The sequence below is a fragment of the Prionailurus viverrinus genome, chromosome A1 (assembly GCF_022837055.1).
Source record: "Prionailurus viverrinus isolate Anna chromosome A1, UM_Priviv_1.0, whole genome shotgun sequence".
Taxonomy (NCBI): Eukaryota; Metazoa; Chordata; class Mammalia; order Carnivora; family Felidae; genus Prionailurus; species Prionailurus viverrinus.
This window is the reverse complement of record NC_062561.1, coordinates 152163787-152182931: the sequence shown is the minus strand read 5'-3', so window position 1 is coordinate 152182931 and position 19145 is coordinate 152163787. Positions and strand designations below refer to the sequence as shown.

General features: G+C 34.9%; 1 protein-coding gene across 7 annotated transcripts in view; it reads left to right on the top strand.

Moving 5' to 3' along the window:
• The first annotated feature begins 4131 nt into the window (after window positions 1–4131).
• Window positions 4132–19145, top strand: part of MEF2C (myocyte enhancer factor 2C) — a 151102-nt gene continuing 136088 nt past the window's right edge. For all 7 annotated transcript variants that reach the window (XM_047864670.1, XM_047864716.1, XM_047864704.1 and 4 more), the window contains exon 1: window positions 4132–4486. The gene's annotated coding sequence lies outside the window, so the exon portion shown is untranslated. The remainder of the gene's footprint in view (window positions 4487–19145) is intronic.

Sequence of the window (19145 nt, the reverse complement as noted above, 5' to 3'; positions counted from 1 at the left end):
TGACCATTGTATGCTTTACATTATAAGCAATAGCATGTCATTTTGTTTAAAGCTCACATGTCACCTTTCAGGGCCTACCTTTGCAAGTCTTTTTTACAATTAATCCATTTCAGGGGAAGTTATGTGTGTCATCTGTACTGTAGCTATAAAAAGATATAACATTTTTAATGCTATTGGAATTTGTATCTTACTACTTTTTATATTTTTCTGAACTTCTATGTTCAATTATGTTTGTGTTGAAAGCATTCTGGCTGAAGAACAAATACTACACAGTTGAATAATCTTGAGGGGTAGATTAATCTATAGCCTCTCTTCATCTTAGGGTGGGTTGCTGTGGCAACCGCCCCAGCTTACTTTAAAATAATTTTTTAAAGCTCACTTCAAGAGCTACACCCAGCGTGGGCCAAGCTTAAAAGCAGGCATACCCAGTGAACAGGGTTTTGGTAGACTGCTGATTTAATGTAGGGAAGTAGTAAAGAGAGGAGGGTGGAGTAAGATGGTACACAACCTTGAACAGAAATTAGGAATTAGCTTTCCTCAGATTCAAGACCTCAGGATTATGCTCTCTGGAACTTCTGTGGCACTTAATGAAATAGATTGCTAAACAATTCTTTTTTGGGGGGAACGAGTTACTATATATTTACATATATAATAAAACACAATAGTGATTTCATGAAGGAAATATCCGATGATTAGGGGAAAAAACCTTATTTAAATAGTACATCAATCTCAGACATCATTTTGTCTTAAATTATTTGTCACCTTTTATTTAACATGATAGGCCACTAGCATCCAATTGACTTACAAGGTGTAAGAATTTTTTACTTACCAATCATAGAACTGGAATAGATCGAAGAATTCACTTAACTCACTTAATGAATAAGCAAACTGAAGCCCAGAAAGGACACACTCATTAGTTAGGCACAAATCTTGAACCAGAGAGTATGGGCCTCCTAACACCTAGCACAAGCTCCTCCCTACACCAAAAAAAAAAAAAAAACACTATGATACTAGCCAAGTACCATTAGGTGGCAAAGATCAGGGTGATTTTAGTAAAAAACAAACAAAAAACAAACAAAAAACCGGCAGAGTATTAAAGAAGAATACAAAGCACATTTTGGATTAACCACTTTATGGATTACCAATGAATAATTTTAAATCTCTGTGACTTTCCATTGTATATTTCTGCACAACCTCTTTTGTTCTGCTTCAACTATAAAGGCTCATGGGAAGGAAACTAATGCTAATATTAACTTAGGTCACACATAATTAAGAAGCTAAATCTGCTGAGGGGAATATCTTATATTTTAAAAGGCCAACTGTGACACATTCCAGATCCAAATTATTTCCAAATTATCCACAGTGAGGGGTTATACGTATTTTTCAATGCTTGTACTACCATTGATAATGATGGATTTATTATAATGTTTATTATTAAATAATTTCCTAGAATGTTAAAAGGTAAAATAGTTTCTTTTTGAAGGAAAACCATCAAAATCTGAAGGGCACTGTGGTAAATACAAATAATCTATAATCCATCAAAAATAGTATGGTTGAAAGTCATGTATCACCTATGTCCATTTGCTCATGTAAAATAGGCTGTTGCAATTCATTGCATTAATTTCAGGCCTTATGAAAATACACTTAGATGTTCCTACAAATGTTTTGCTTTGTCAACGCATTTGTGAATCTGGAAAAAATTAAATTAATTTCATTTTTACCACCATATATAGACATATCTTATTATTCAAAATGACTATGCCCTTTAAATTTTGGGATTCTTTTTTTAGAAATTATACCTTAAATAAAAACCTGATATAGATTATCTCTGCCATATTATTAAAATGAATTCATGATAGTAGTATGAAAAACAAACAGGCAAATAAATATACTGTAGATACTAATCTGCAAGAAATAATACTATTTCAGATGGCTTTTGCTTTGTAACAGTATGCCATGCTTTCCTATAATAAAAGCAAGAGACTCATCTTAGCTGTGCTGATAGTCACAATGCTGATGAGCCAGAAGCCTGAAGATTGTTCAGATCTGGTTGTACTTGCCTGTAAAATCAGCCTTCTCCTTTCAAGTGAAGCCTTGGGGCAGACACCTGAATGTTGAGCCTGCTCTTCTGAGAAAAGCTACTCACATCAAATAGCCCCTACAATGAAGCAGGAGGCTTTTTGAATCACACTGTCCTCATGCATTAAAATAGTCTAGAGGCATAGTGCAGAACTTAACAGGAAATGCAACTAGTCATTGGCTTAAACACATAGTGCTAAAAGGAATTTTTTAAAGTGAGGAATTATCTTTAATTAGTTACAGTATACTCCTATTGTCTACCTCTGTATGTTGTGTTATTTCCCCAATTTCTTTTCTTCCTTTCACATTAAAAAATTTTAATTTGGTTTAAACATTTTATATGATCTATATAGTTCTACTGGCATGCAATCTTGTATTTTCATGGTTTGTGTACCAGTTGGTGTATTTTGATTTTTTGGGGTGTGGTGTAATTGGCTAGAAGGGAAGTGCCCAACCCCTAGTAGCCTTTCCTAAATCTTGAATATTAACCTTTTTTTTTCCTTTTTGTCTTTTTTTTTTTTTTTTTTTTTTTTTTTTTTTTTGGTAAGGTCAAGTGTTTACTGTGCTTCAACCTTAACATAAGTATCTTCCTTATCAGTCTCTATTTCTGCTTCCTGTGCAGCTGAAACTCTTCAGGATAAGTGAAGTCATCAGCTATCGGGATAGGGAAGCCTAATGCATTTGGGAAGTTGGTTTGGTTTACATGCTAATGCTCTGGATAAAATCCAGTAAGGTGTGGAAGAGATAGAAGTAGGCGTTGGGAGGGGGGAAATCTCCGAGGAAGCTGCCGCCTCGGTAAATATTTCCAAACTGATTAGAAAGTTCATGGCCCCGCGATGAAGTCGAGATTTCAAATACTGGTAATTATTTTATTATTTTGTACATTACTAACACATGAGAAGTATTTCGGCACGCTTTTTAGCCCTCCAGCCTTTCAGGGCCGAAAACCGCCTATTCTGGGCGTGCAGGAAAAGCGCGCTGGAATCGAGTGCTGCAGACATCCTGGACGGTGGCTTCTACGCGTGAGTAACAGAGGAGCGCTCGGACCGGTGGAAGAAAGAAGTGGTTAACACGTCTCCAAACCGGGGAAAAGTCACGAGAGCAACTATTAGGGTCGCGCTCCTATTGGTCAGAGGAAAGATTCCGACTTTAGAAGGACTTTCCTGCTGGCTGGCTCGCAGAGTCCCCGGGGAGCGAGCGCGCGGCAGCCGGAGATGGTTCTCCGAGCGTTCTCAGCGGCAGCGTGGGGAGAGCGGGGAGCCGCCGCTCGCGATGTTGTCTTCATTTCGTGCAATAAAGAATTGTCATTAGGTTTGCGTATGGCATGTGCCATTACCCCACCGTAAAACTAAAATTAGCAAAATGTCAGGAATGGAAAGATTGATTCACCAAGATGCAATTATCATTTAAAAGTGCTTGATTGAGGTACTGATGTTCAGTGATTTATTCTGCATACCATATACATAATTAAAGTAGTGTAGTGGAGTAATTTATCAATCTAGTTGAGACTGGAGGGGTGAGGAGGGAACTGCTGTATGTTTGTTTTATTAAAATGCTCGGAGGTCTAGTCCCGCCCCCCTTTTGAGAGAGTGAAACTGATGATTTCTCTAGCTCGCGAGGAAAGAGTCAACGGTTTGGGATTGTGAGGGAGAGAGAGACGGAGAGGAAAAGGCAGCGCGAGGCAAAGGCAAGGGCAAGGACAAAATAAAGGGGAAAAAAGAAGCAAGAAGCACTTCTTAGGACGTGCTGCTTAGAACCCCAAGCCCGTCTGCTCCGTTTTCCCTGCCACCCCCGTCTCCCCTCCCAATATCCTTCCACCACTCCCCTCTGCGCCCCCCCCCCCCCCGCCTTTTTTACGCGATGTTTCAAAGGCTGCGAGCGGCTCTCCTTTTCCCATTCGTCTTCTGTCACTTCCTTCCTGGACGCAGTTTTCTGGACGAGTCTGGTTACTTTTAATCCGGCCGGCTGCTGAGAGCTACTTTCTCCTCCTCCTCCTCCTCTTCCTCCTCCTCCTCTTCCTCCTTCTTTTCCTCCTCCTCTTCCTCCACCTCCTTCTCCTCCTCCTCCTCTTGCGAGCGGCCTCGGAACGCGCGAATGCGCGACCCCGCGCGCGCCTCCCCCGCGCGCGCTCCCCCCGCGCGCGCACACACTTCGTCTCCAGCTCTCTGCTCGCTCTGCTCGCAGTCACAGACACTTGAGCACACGCGTACACCCAGACATCTTCAGGCTGCTATTGGATTGACTTTGAAGGTTCTGTGTGGGTCGCCGTGGCTGCATGTTTGAATCAGGTGGAGAAACACTTCAAGGCTGGACGAAGTAAAGATTGTTATTTTTTTTTTTTTTTCTCTCTCTCTCTCTTAAGAAAGGAAAATATCCCAAGGACTAATCTGATCGGGGCTTCCTTCATGTAAGTACCCCTGACATTTCTCGAGGAAATAGAAATAGCCTGGGTATTGTCTCTCAAATCTGCATCAGTATATTCCACGGCACTGAGTCTGTTCCTCTTTGAAGGCTGAAGTTGAGGCTTGTTGTGCATTCTCTTTTTTAGATTATGTGATTTCCTTGTCTGTTGCTAAAAGTAACTTTTTAGATAGTCTTATCCGTTTGCCATCAGTTATTGAAATCACTCCTGACTCGTTCTTGTCACACCAGTGTGTTTAAAGTTTCATGAAGTTAGTTCACGTCATTAGCATGTTTGATATGGTGGAGCGTGTGGAGCCTGGTGGATTTTAATATTTCACAGAATGTTCTGTGACCTTGAAGTACATACCTTAAGATTTAGCCGCTAGTTTACTGTGGAAAGATGCTCCTGTGAGTCCCCCCAAAGACTCTGATTTGCTTTGGGTTATGCTTCTGAGCCACTAATTCTTGGGATTAGTTTCAGCTAAAGCATGGCTGTCTGTCAGAGTATACCTTTGTGCATCTCCTTCTCTTGCCAAAGTGCTGGCTTAATAGAGGGCTTCTCAGTTGGTGTGGACAAAAAGTAATACCCTGGCCATGGTAGTCTATATATTTCATAATTTGTATTGGGGTTTCAAGTATATGCATTGCTGTTCAGGTCAAGCCAAATGCATAGCTATTTAAAAAAGAAACAAGGTTAAGTCACTTTAATTGCCTTCTGTCTGGACTTTGGATGAAAGTTACCAAACTCAGTGATAAAGTTTGGCACAAAGGCAGTATATATGTAGGCATAACACATTGTTTATTGTATTATTAAATACTATGCAAGGATTTAAATTTAATACTAATGTTATCTTCTTACCAGAATACGGCTATTAATTCTTAAAGGAAAATTTACATCTGAAACATTTCTGACTATTCTAGGTCCAGTGGGTACCATGTTTTGGAAAAAGCTCTTTTCTTCACATTGTAGGAATGTGTGTCTTTTGTATAAAATACCTTTATATGTAAATGCTGACAGTATAATAGGTAGAATCAGGCTCTCTGCCAGTTCTTTAACTGGTCCTCAGTAGAGAATTGCTTTGACATAAAGTGCATTTTACTATTGTGAATCTGATACTAACTCTAATAGTCACTGTCTTGTGAAATGGTTAGTGACTGCATATATTTTCTAAGTGCTGTAAAGGGAACTCCAGCCACCTCATTATACCAGTCAAAAAAAAGTGACCAGCCTCTTTTTCACTGGCACCTTGCAGTGGAATTGTGGTTGCAGAGTAAAGATGTTTATGTAGGGTATAATAACTCCAATCCCTAGAGACTTGGAAGGACATGGAAATGTGACCACCTGTGAACCCCGCTTAACCTCTGTATTGCATACTAAGTTTAGCTTTAAATAGATTAACAATCTCCATTTCTCCAATTTGAAAGTAAAACATCGTATTTAATTTTTAAAATAATACCAGTTTGGGCTAGTCTTTGAAAATGTTCAGCATATACCAATAAGACACAAGCAGTATTTTTGTTTTTCCATCAGTTTCAATTAAATATAATGCAATTAATAAACCATATTATTGTCTCCCAGTGTATGCATAAAATTGTTAAGTTAAAAGAAGTAGTTATAAAGCAAGGGGATTCAGAAATTGACAGGTAAAATGAGATATGCCTAATATACTATCTCCAGAGGAAAAATATCTTTAAATCAAAAATCTCAATCTATTTGTAGGAAAGTACATTTGGCTGTATAGCAGACTACAAACTCAATTCGGAAAGTTTTCATCAAAGCACACTTTAAACTCAATATTTAAAATATGGTTCCCCAGTCACGTTAAGGAGACAATAGTTGGCAGTTATCTTTAAGTTTTACTAAACTTTATAAAAATCTATTGTTATTTGCTCCTGTAGTTCACAAAGCTTTGGCATATATGTGACATATTTTCCAGACTTCTTACTAAAGACAGTATTTTCCTTCACTCATTAATTATGCTATTTACATTCTGATTGCTGTGTGTCACATCAAAGACAATATTAAAGACCTAACTTTTAATAAATATTCATTTGTTTCTTTGGGTTAAATAAGAAATAAATACCTTATAATAAAAAGTCAATTTTCCACCTTTTGGGAGCTGTTCATACTTTAAAAGTATGCAATCACATATAATGTTAACTTTTCAGACCAGGAACACATAACATTAAATACATGAAATTTAAATAACAAGGACTCTACTGAACCTTGCCTCTTTTCTTCTCTCTCTCTCTCTCTCTCTCTCTCTCTCTCTCTATATATATATATATATATATATATATATATAACTCAGTTTTTTAAATTTGGTGGAAATGGTTTATTCCAATAGTGAAAAAGACTGTCTAATGATTCAAAGTTGAATCCTGAAAAAGCATCATGTTTTATATTTTTCAGATTTCTGTGTATTTCTTCCCTGGCCCTCACTCTTACACCGAATCAATAAATTGAATAACACTACAACCATATCTTTGTAATAAATGACCTATTGTATTCAATTTATATTATAAAAAGCTGAGCTAAATAACTCCTTGGCACATGTTAACATTATATTTCAAAACTTTCTTCTGTTTATTGTAGTATGTTTCGTGGTTTTATTTCCCAACACTACGTGCGGTATATTTTGAGTCTATGAAATCTCAGAAAGTGACAAAAATAGGGAAATATCTCTGCAGAAACACTTGTGCTACATAATAACAAAAAAATAGTTATTAAACAGAGAACCCTGGCTTCAGGGACAACATGGGAGAATTTCATGTGTAATTAGGGGTTACAGAGTGGACTTTAAAGAGATTATTGCTAAAGTTCTACTTGTTTCAAAAGCACATCCTCAGAGAACACACCAGGCAGATTAATATCTAAAATTTATAAAAATGCACATATTCATTTTATGACTATAGTGATTGCCTGGGCACAATGAAAATATTTAATCACTGATGTTCACTCTGTGTGCTGCCTGTGGAAGGATAGGTGATTAAGATCCCCGACCTCAGCACTGTACCTTAATCTCATGGGCGCGTGGACTGCCCTGCACTCAGTAAAGCCTGACTGTTCACCGAGATCTGTCATCTTTAGGAAATCAAACCAGATTACAGAGGCGATTCACAAAACCAGGAGCAACAACAGAATCTGTGCACCTTACAAAAGGCGGATTACGCAGTTCACTGTTATTTTGATAGGTCAAAGATAAAAGCTGATTGTTGAGGAATAGCAAGACACTCCAATTTCCAATGATTGCTAGATAAGTATACCACAACCCTGTTGCTTCACCATTATGAACAACGATTCAAACAATAGAAAACTCAGTTTTCAAATGACAGGCTTCCAGTGGTGAAATAAGAGAAAACATCCTTCACTTATATACCTTCATTGCTTAAATTTTAAGTTCCGTCACTTCTTTATGAACAGACATCAAGTTGTGGCTGCTTATGTGAAGCAGTTATCATAAGACTTAATTGCAGTAGACATTTTCAGAGGCGTTGTAGAGAGCACAACACAGAATTTGCCAGAAATAAAACATACACTCATGGTATTGAATAACTGAGCAGAAAATGCATAGTAGTCAATAGCCACTATGTTATTCTGTTACCAAATATATTCCTCATAAAAATGTGTAATTACATAGTTATGAATCAATACATTTGAAATATATCTTGATAGGTGTTTATTGGTCAAATTACATGTATTTCATGAATGTTATATAGAGATTATTCTTTACAACAAAATATGATGTTTTGAGAGTTTATTTCAGAGAATAAAGTTTTGGTTTACATAATAACATTTTGAAAACCCCAACTTCTTACACATCCACTCTACAGTAATTTCTTGCTTCTTTAAAAATTGAAGTCCTTTTTTACCCAACTGATGCCTCCTAGTGTTTCACACAATAAAACACTAATGAGTCACCCATAAATGTAAACATTGCATTTTCATTGCCTACATTTTCTGTGATACATAAAATTAATATTTATGTGTTTAATTTTCTGTGCATTATTATAAGATAGGAAGTTCTATTGAATGAGATGTTTCATCTGAGTGGATTTGTGGCACACACTTGCAGCTTTTCTTTGACCATAACAATATCTTACTAAGTTTTAATAAGTTTATTATCTTCAGTTCCAGTTTATATATTCACTGTTTATATTCACTCTTATTCCAAGTGAAAAACATAGGCAGAATAGCAAAGCTTCCATTTTCTAGGCCTGGAAACTGGATAGCTGAGTTTATCGGGGAATGCCTGGTGAACAGATTGCAAAGGGACTGACCATTTTATTTAAACATGAAATACTTGAAAAGATATAAAATTTTGCCTACTTGTGTCTTTATACTTGCAAATTTCTATGTGCAATGGAATAAAGAAAAAGAGCGTTTAGAAAAAATAAAAGTAAAGATAAATGCACAGATTTTCCACAAATACGGAGTATATCACTTTATTAGAAAATAACCAAAAAACGTGCCTGGGGAGTGTAGTATTCTACATAATAGAAGGAAGACTTGTTAGAACATAACTTCTCATGATCAGCAGATTGTCTTAATGAGGTCGAAGCTAGTGGATACCAACTTTGGTGTGAGTTTTCTGTCATTATGATGAGTATAGACTTTTGATACTCTTACACTCCTGAGATTTCAAACAGCTTTCTGATTGTACTCACTAAGATGAATACATTAGTTTCTGAATATTTTTTCTTTAAAATATTTATGAAAGGGAGGGGGCATTCCCCAAATGGGTCTAAAATTCAAAGGATACACTCAAAAACCTGTAACATTTATGGGCCTCTTCCTGAGTTGTCATACAACATACATGTGCACAAAAACATTGGCAGATTTCTTCCCCTGACACTTACAAGTGTTTTGAGCATCCAGATGTAGATACTAGAGTGAACATAGTTCATTTCTGTTACCTATGTATGTGTCATTAGTTCTCATGATTCAAAACACATAGCATTTTAACAATATTTGACTCTCATTTAAGATTTTCTAATTTGGTCAATAATACAGTGCTATTACAATTCTGTGCATGTTGGACACATTTCAAAGAATGTAAGGGGGTGTGTTCCTTTCGTTTAAGGAAGCAAACATGTAGAAAGGGGTGGACTTTTCCCACAAGAGCCAGACTTCTTCCCTTGGAGAATTGAAGCAAATATGCAGTGTGTAAGTGAATAACAGCATGAGAAAGAAAATAATTTCTAATGGTTTGCTATAGTTACTGAGCAAAGAAACTGTCAGATTTTTTTAAAGCAGTTCTTATTGATAAACCTTTCTCACACTGAATGCTGAAAAAAGGCTATGAAAGTTTTGTAATTTTAACACTAAATAACTTCTGTAAAGTGCACTAGAATCAATTTTGCTCAAAACAAGAATTCACTAGTACCTATTGCACAGATATATTGAGGCATAAAGAAATAACGGGAGCTAGAAGTACCTACCCCTCTCACGAACAAGTAGTTAACATCAGAGTTCTTATGTTAGTTGTTTTTGTCTGTGTAAGAAAAATAATTAAAATTCTACAACAAAGAATACTGTTGTAAAAATAAGAGATAATATCTCTTATCTCTTATTTCTTTGATATTATTTTAACATTAACTGCAAAAAGGGAAGTCATGTTACTATTAAGCATGGAAATTATATACCCTTTATATAAATTCGTGTTTTGGTTTCAGATGATAATATCAATAACATTCATTTGTCATACCATAATGCATTTTTTGTACGATGTCACATTGTCATTATCTTACTGAAGTTAAATCTCTGTATTTATTTTTACAATATAGCCAATGTAAACAAAATTCAAAGTACACATGAAGAGAATCTTTTGAGGACATTATAAAGAAAATTGGTGATATTGCAAGCAATAAAAACAGTAAACCTATTACAGGCAGATTTTTGCAGGAATCATTACTCTTTAATAATGCAGATGTTATAGAAACTTTATTAATTCTTAATGCGGTAAATTTTAAATGAATGGAGCAATGTTGTTCATCCTGCAAGTGGTTGCGATTCATGTAGAATGACAGTGCAAATCTTCTCGTAATGATTTAAATGAAGTACCTTAAACTTGTTTTTAGAGAAGCTGTAGAAACTGATCTCGGAGGCAGTCCCTGGTGAGAACCTGCTTTTTCCAAAAAACATCCTGAGCGTAGTCTGGTTTTCCTCTTGTATCTTGTTGTCATAGATAAGATGTACATGAAGAATTCATAAAAATTGTTCTCAGATACTATGGATCTCTAGCATACCGGATTTAAAAAGCGATGGATATGGTCTCATTCTATCACTAAGAAGTGTTTTTTAAAACAGCTAACAACTACCTCTCTTTTTTTTTCCCACACATCTGTGATTCTTTTAGCAAGTTAACAATGATAGCAAGAGAATGCATCTTTCTCTGAACCCCAAAGATAGGCAGCTTGGGCTTAGATATGCTTATTTGTCTGCAAAATTAGAAAGTCGACTTACTAATGTAAATAAGTAGGGACAAACAGGAAAATTAGTCTACTGTTTAATGGAGTAAACATGACTTTTTAGCCTCCTAATTAATTGTTGACCATGCATAAGGTGTGCAACCAAGGTTTATTATGGAAGGCTGGTATTATTGCTTAATGTAACATGAAGCATTGGGATTTCTTTAAAGTAATTTTGAAGATGTGATTATTTAGCAGAAATATTCACCAGAGCATTTTATTTTTAGAAATCATGGTCACACAAGGAAGCCTTTATAGGACCGACTACCTAATTGCAGTAAAAAATCTCTTTAATGAATGAACACACACACACACACACACACACACACACACACACACGGGGAGAAGAACACAAATTTTAAGAAAATAATGGCCCTATATTTTTCAATTATTTTGCCACATTCTTTATATCTGAACAGAATGTATGTCTAAGCAGATGTTTTAGGTTATATCCTTCATGTAGGTGAGTCTGTAAATGTACCATTTAACTTAAATGGCTTTGTGGGAAGGTAGTTTGAGGAGTTTAAAAAGGAAAAAAAAAAAACCTCCAGTTACTATAGTTTCAGCTCTTTCTTTTTAAAAACAGTAATTACACTCAGGATAAGGAAAGAAAAATAAACTCTTTTAATTCTTTGTAACATCCCCAGTTTCTGAGGCAGAGCCCTGGTGTATTTTTATTTCTGAATATGCAGGCAGGTACTGGCAGCAGAGATACAAAATGAAAACTTCCTGGCTACAGACCAGATACAGTGCACAGTGCCACATCATAAACTTCCCCTCTTCTGTCTCGGAGTGATTTCAGCCCGAAGTAATGTCCTTTTTTCCCCTTGCGTAGGCTAAGGAGCAGAGGGCCTTCTTCCTGGGCAATCGCTTTGGGAAAGGAAAAGCATAATGTTTCCCCTCTTTAACTTGAAAATTCTGCCTCTTAAATCACTAAGACATTAACTGCAAAGTGGATTCAGTATGTTTCCTTTTTCTTCCCATATAACAGTTTAGAATGCACAAAACAATAGGTGTAAGATAGAAAATGAGACCTCTTCCCCAATCCCCTCTTGGAGCACATGCAGGCCCAGTCAGATATCAGTATTTTTTTGTTCTGCAGAGAAAAATATAATGGTTTCTTTTCAGTAAGGCCTGTGCATTATATTCAGATATGTTAGGTCATTTTGTGATGCAAATTAATGTTGAGTGGTTTTTTTGTACTTATCTCGGGAAATAGCAATGTTCTGCCACAATACATGGCACTACAGTAATTTTTATTGATAAACATTCACGCTTTTAATGATTACTAGGTCAAAATACAAAGTACAAAGATAGAAAATACGGGCTTTAGTTTTCAGATTTGGTTTATGTCCTTCGTTTGAAAAGTACAGTGTAAGTAATGTGCTTATTACCATACAACATAAATCAACCCCCAAATATCTGCATGAATATTCTCTGCATTTGAAACTTCAGTCTGAAAACTCATACTTCTCCTTGTAAAAATAAACAGTCGTTAAAACCAGTCTTTAATCCTGGCTACATTTTCAACAAATACCAATGTGATTTTTAAAAATCTTATTAAAAAATCATTTCTAACAGCCATGGCTCCTTTCAGTTAGTAGCCTAATTCTCATTTGTGTAAAGTACACAAATTATTGCCAGAACACATCCCTAAAACTAGCCTCCTCTTGTAGAAATGTATTAAGTGGGAGTCTTCAGTAGAAAATGTAACCATGTAAGAAAAAATTTTTCCAACTTTATTTTTAAACTAAATTATTAATTTAACAGTATACAAATAGTGCATAAATGTTAGTTTGGTCATTAAGCCACTTAACGAATTATTAATTGACTATATAACATTTACCAAGTCAGACCAACAGTTAAATGTAGTTTAATTTTATTTCTCTTTAAAGTAAAATCGGTAAGAGATCATTTTAATTATCTTTAAATACCTAGAAACTATCTTTCTGTGGCTGCAAGTGTTTCCTTAAAAAGTAGCAAGAAATTATCTTAAAATGTAAAAAGTAGCTCATAAGAGCATGATGCCAATGACCTATTCTTGCCAAAGGTGTTATGAGCAAAGGTCCTGTACCTGGCACACTTTCAAGGCCCCTTGGCAAGGGGAAAAGATGTTAAACTTTTTTTTGCATATAGTAATATACATAGGAGTCAGTAATTTTCTGACATTTATCTCTTACAGAATTAGGCATTCTATTTAAAAATCCACTTTCAGTCCAATTTAGGACATGGTATGAGACTTCTTTATCTCCTTAGAATTATCCCGGACCATAGGATAATTTGAATCATCACCACTTGATAAATATTGTTAGACACATTGTAAAGTTTCAGTTGTTTAATATGTGTACTGAATAAAATTTTTTAAATAGAAAATGAATTATTTGGCTCTTTAAATAATAAAACTATGCCTGATTAAAAGGTGAATCTCTTGGAGGTAATTTTCTGATCAAAAATTTTTAAAATTTTAAACTGCCAACCAATAAATTACCAAGTACTTTGTTAAGATATCTGATTTCTATTCACATTTGAAGAGCCTCATTAAGTTTTGGGTGGCCTTTAAGTAAAGGTTCGATGGTTCAGAAAGTAGGTCTTTTCACCCTTCTTCTGTAACAGCTAAAATGTTAAAAAGTTATAAATCCAGTCCTAATTCCATCAGGATAGTCTAAGTGAAGACTAACAACCTGGCTATTTTTTTTTAAGTGTGTCCATTTAATCATTTCTAGTATTTATCAAAAGACTACTCAGGGTCTTGTATAGGTTATAGGTAAAGGAAAAAAAATTTTGACTATCTTTTTCTTTTCTTTCACATTTGAGTTTTTCTCCCCTTACATAAACCAAAAAGAAATCTATGACATTAATATATTTGCAAAGGGCTGGGCAAGGTACTCAGTCCCATTGTTTATTTTCCTACAGCCCTTTGGTTGAAATGAATGGTCAGTGTCCCCTTTAGGACTGTTCAATCTTTCTTGAGTTAGTGTGAGCTCTATGTGATTCTTTTTTTCCTTCTCTCATTTCATAGCTGAAAAACTTAAAGAATTCTTGACTTCACCCTTTTTTCCTTCAATTTTTTTTTTGAATCCTCTCCTGAGTTCCCTTCTTACTTCAAAACATTTGGTATTGTAATAAAGTAGACTTTCAACTGAATTTGACTATACATGTGAGATCGTAGAATGTCTTCTTACACTTGAGAGATTGATGTGGTTCATCAAGCCCAATGCCGTGTCATGAAAGAGCTCTAGACACTGATCTTGAAACAGTGAAGGCCACAGAATGGTATCTTTGTAAGGAGCCACCGACAGACTTAGAGCCAATGGATGGTGTATCCACAGCAAAAACGCACAGCATTGTGAAGTCTCAGGATGTGGTACGGTTATCGAACTAGTTGAACCAAATTATGGCTTTCCTCATATTTGTGATGTGTTGGGCCAAAACCCTAAGATGTGAGTGTGTGTGTGTAAAGGGAGGGGTAGATGGAGGAGAGCAGAGAGAGTGAGAGACAAAAAGCATGGGAGAGTGAGGATGAACGCAGGAGAAAGAGAATATCGATTCTCTTGATTTGCAAGCCTAAAAAGTTTGAAGACCCAGTACCATATTCATATCATTTGTTTAATTTTACACATCTGAGCACTTAGGTAAACGGGTCCTTAAGCAATAGAGAGTAATGGTTAAGAGAAAAAACCAAATTGAGTTAAAAATCCAGCCTCCCATTTACTTGTTAGTGGCTTTAGGCAGGTTATTTAACCACCAAAAATCCTCATTTGCAGCGTCTGTAAAATGGGGATAATAATACCACCCACTTCTTAGAGTTGTAAGAATTAAACAGGATGTTACATATAAAAGCACAATGTTAGCGATCAGTAATTAGTGAATTATCATAGCGCTACACTGTATTTTAATCATTTTATTTTCCTCCCAATGATGAGCACTTAGAAATGCTTAATGGGATCATTATTTTGAACTTTTTTTTTTTCAAGAATACTTTCATACCACTATAATTGGGTCACTTTCAGGGCAAAGCACATTCCATTGCTTTGTTAGGTCAATGCTAATAATGACTGCTAAGAACAATATACTTTTTCTCCAAGAAATTCAGAACCCTTCACAGATCACAGATATTTATGTTCAATAAATACCATATTATTTTTAGAACCAGAAATGGGACCAAAGAAACAAAATAATTCATCTGTGAGTTTTAAGTCACTTATTGAAAGTTCTGAATTCCAGATAGATCATGGCTTAGTTTTGATAGAAGTTCAGTTTGGAGGAAGTGTTTGTTAGGTGGTTTTAATTGAAAAGATGCTCTTACCAAGAATTTTAAACTTTTTTTTTCTTAGCATTATTAGTATTATCCACTTTTGGAGGATACATTAGTATTCTTTACTTTTTTATTAACCATTTTTGATTGCATGTGGAGATAGAATTAATTTATGAGGGTCATTTTACTCATCTTTCTATTCCTTCACAGTGACTCTTGCCTATGATAGGTGTTCTGTAGACATTTGTTGAATAAATTAATGAATTGTCTTTATTTGTAAAAACAAAATGCATTCTTTATCTGAATAGTTAAAAAATTTTAAGTAAATGATATTCCTACCATGGTTTTTTGTTCCAGATTTAAGGGATCATTTATTTTAATTACAGTTTGTCAACTTTGAGATGATGAACAAATGAACTTTTCGTAATTTGGGTAATTTTCTACATGTGAGAAGAAATATAAAGTAGTAGAGAAATGCAGAATTTTACCTGAGGATTATACCTTTTGATAACACAAGTAAACAGATTTCGGTTGGATGTGGATGAAAATGGAAATGTTTCTGGTCTCAGAGTCTGTCTACCACCTTTTTGTTGAGCTTTTGTATTCACTTAATTTCTCAAAGAAATTCATATTTTGGATGACAGGTAATGTCGATGAGGCCTGCCCACTTAGGGAGCCTGTGGAGTTGCAACCACTTGGAATTATTTTCACGCTCTTGAATAATGCCCCTCTAGTGTGCACCTTGCATTTCAGCTTTCTTTTCTAGCCCTGGTATAATGTAGGGCTAAAGAGGGCTCAGTGCAAGGAATACTTACAGAGTGGACTTCCCTATGGTAAAACAGCATGGACAGCTCCCAACACTGCAATCAAGGATGCCTCTAAAAGCTTTAATTTAAAAATAATAATAATAATAATAAGTCTGCATGAAGATGATGGAGCCCTCTAAGGCACATGGGCTTAGAGAATTATTCCCATCTGCAACCCCCTCCCCCTGCTTAGTAGCCCTTTCCAGGGTTATGATTACTGGAAAATGGCTGTTAATCACCAGATTTTTTTTTTTTGACTGCAGCTGCTTCAGTCAGACTACTAATCTATTAACTTCGTCTCCAGTTTAAAATGTGCATTGTATACTGTATAGAATAAATTTTCATTGTAATCAGAGCATCCAAGAGAACTTCCTGATATGATTTATAGAAGCACATTTGTTTTTATGGATGGACCTCTAGTGCCATTGAACCGACTGTTTAAACAATACCGTGGTTGGTCAGCATAAAATAAAATATTATAGCACTAGTGAGTATCAGCAGCATTTACAGTAGTCACATTTGCAGAAATTTGAATTGTGGCATCTCTAGCACTTGGCAGTGTAATTCCCACATAATTCAAAACTTAACCTAGATATTTAAAATTTGACTTCAACCTGAAAGTGTTTTTAGAAGTTTAACATTCTTGTACCAGACTGTGGTAGAGTGGTTTGGCCTCTTTTTCTACCCTAATGCTTATTACATTTGCCATAATTTGAAGAAATAATCTAAAACCTGAGTCAATATTTAGTGCTAAAAAAGGACAAAACAGCTCTAACATACAAAAGACCCTTTCAAAACACATTCTTCTATGTAAAATTGACAAGCTACAAGAGGTGGTTGGATGAAGTTCATCATGTTGGAAAGAATGTTTCAATTAAAGTTGAGCACTTTCTCTTCCAGGTCTTTTTTTCTCCGTTTTTTATTTGCTGTGCCAAGGTATCCATGTGCGTTTTTCCACTGTCATCTGGCTCATTCCCAGCAGATGCACACAATCTGTTCTGCTGTCACTAACAGGGTTCGGTTTATGAAAAGAATGTGTCAGAACATGCCACTATAGTCACTTTTACAGGTTTTTTTTAAGAGTAACTGAGAATATATGCATTGCCCTAGTTTTATTGTACTCAGCCTTTAAGAGATTTCTAAGAAACTTTTATAATACTCATAGACCTTAAAAGCTTTCTTCCAAACATATTTTGATCACATATTTACTTTTTCTTAAAAATAAAATTTCTGAAGTTCAGAAACATCTTTAATGATGAACTGAATGTATTGTATTTAAATTAAAGAGTAGATTTTTTTGGAATGTGTAAAATAAAACAAATATTTTTACAAAAAATCAAATTTCCAATTACCAAATTTATTTCATAAATTATTACATACGTACCTTATACTAAAAGCAAACCTACTTCCCTACTCTAATCAAGCTTTATTTTAAAAATGTTGTGATACATTATTTAGGGTATGGTCATAAATACCAATTATTTGACTCGATAGATAATCCTGGTTTTCATAAGTCTTTGAAATCATTAAATTATACCAAAGGAGTTAAACTATCAAATAATTCTTATTCTGTACAGAGACACATTAAACTGTAGTATCTCAACATAATGTGACATTTTTGTTTCGTAGATGTTCACATCATTCTAAAAGCATGGTAGGTAAATATTTCCAAACTTAATTTTTATTTATTAAGGCGTCTCTATTCCTATTAATGATTCTAAATAAAAATTCATTTTTTATTGTCTTCATAGAAAGCCATCTCTCTGCTTTTATGCAAATAAAAAAAATTCTGAGCAATGGAAACCTGCATTCATTCCTGATATAAAGAGCTTAGTAAGTTAGCAGAATTTGAAATTTTAGGTATATATGTGTAGTAAGTACATATTGCATATATATGTACATGCAGGTACATAATGGACACATTTACTTTTTGTATACAGATCATGGTATTTAAATATCTCCCAGAATAATATTTTAAAAATGAACTTAAATGATAGTTTTAGTTTTTTTAAATAATTTTTGATATGAAAAGCAACTCAAAGTTCAGGGGAATTAAACATTTTTTAATCAAAGTTATAATTCACTTGAGCTACAGATCAAAATACAGAAGCTGTATTAATGAATGATCACTTATACAAATTAAGCATTAATCATATGTATTTATATAGGAAAACTAGTTCTTAGATTTCTGCATGCGTAAAGAAAATTTATGAAATACATTTTAAGACATACTTTCTGTCAGAAAATCTTCTGAGTATGAAACTGATACATTGTCACATGGACAACTCAAGCAATATAAATTAAGAGACTTTTTTGCAAACACTTTACACATTTAGCAAGAAAATAATTTACTTGGAACTCATTGGCTGTCTTGTCACATCCTCTTGATTAATTGCTAAATAAATAGTCTTTCTAGAGTTGTATTAAATGATTGTTATAGAAAATTTTCATAAACGTAAAGAAAGAAGAATCTTTGTTCATTATATTTCAAATATAGCGATGTATACATACGTATCATAAGTTGATTTTGTAATGTTTTTGAAATGTGAACAGGGCACACATATTTAAGATGAGTGATAAAGGACAGTTCTGCAGTTCCTGCCAACATTTTAATTTATCCATGACTTTATGTGTCAGATAACTTTACTTTTTACCTAGTCTAGGTACTTGAATGGTTTTGTTTTGGTAATTCTGAATATTTGCCCTTGGGATAAAAATGCTACTTGACCCCAAGAATCACAGGTGGTGAACTAAAAGAATGTTTGGTCAATTCCCATGGGATGTCAGAGCCTCTTCTCTTCCCAGAGCCATCAGCAGTGGGGCTGGGGAAGAATTGCTGTTGCGTATTACAAAATGGTAGACTTGGCCTTGCTGATAACTATCTAGTGGTATTAGGAAAAAAGTCACAGTGATTAGAAAACGACCAGAATCTTTTCTTTTGCTACAATTTGATTGTATGTAAGATTTTTTTGAAACAAAACTCCATGGGCAAACTTAATTCTACTCATCCTGAATGACTAATCTTTAAAATCCTCTGTTTATTGCTCAAAGTGTAAATATAATCCTGAATTTCATTAGGAATGAAAAAAATTTGCTCCTCTTAGTGAGAGTCACAGAACTTAAAGACTATT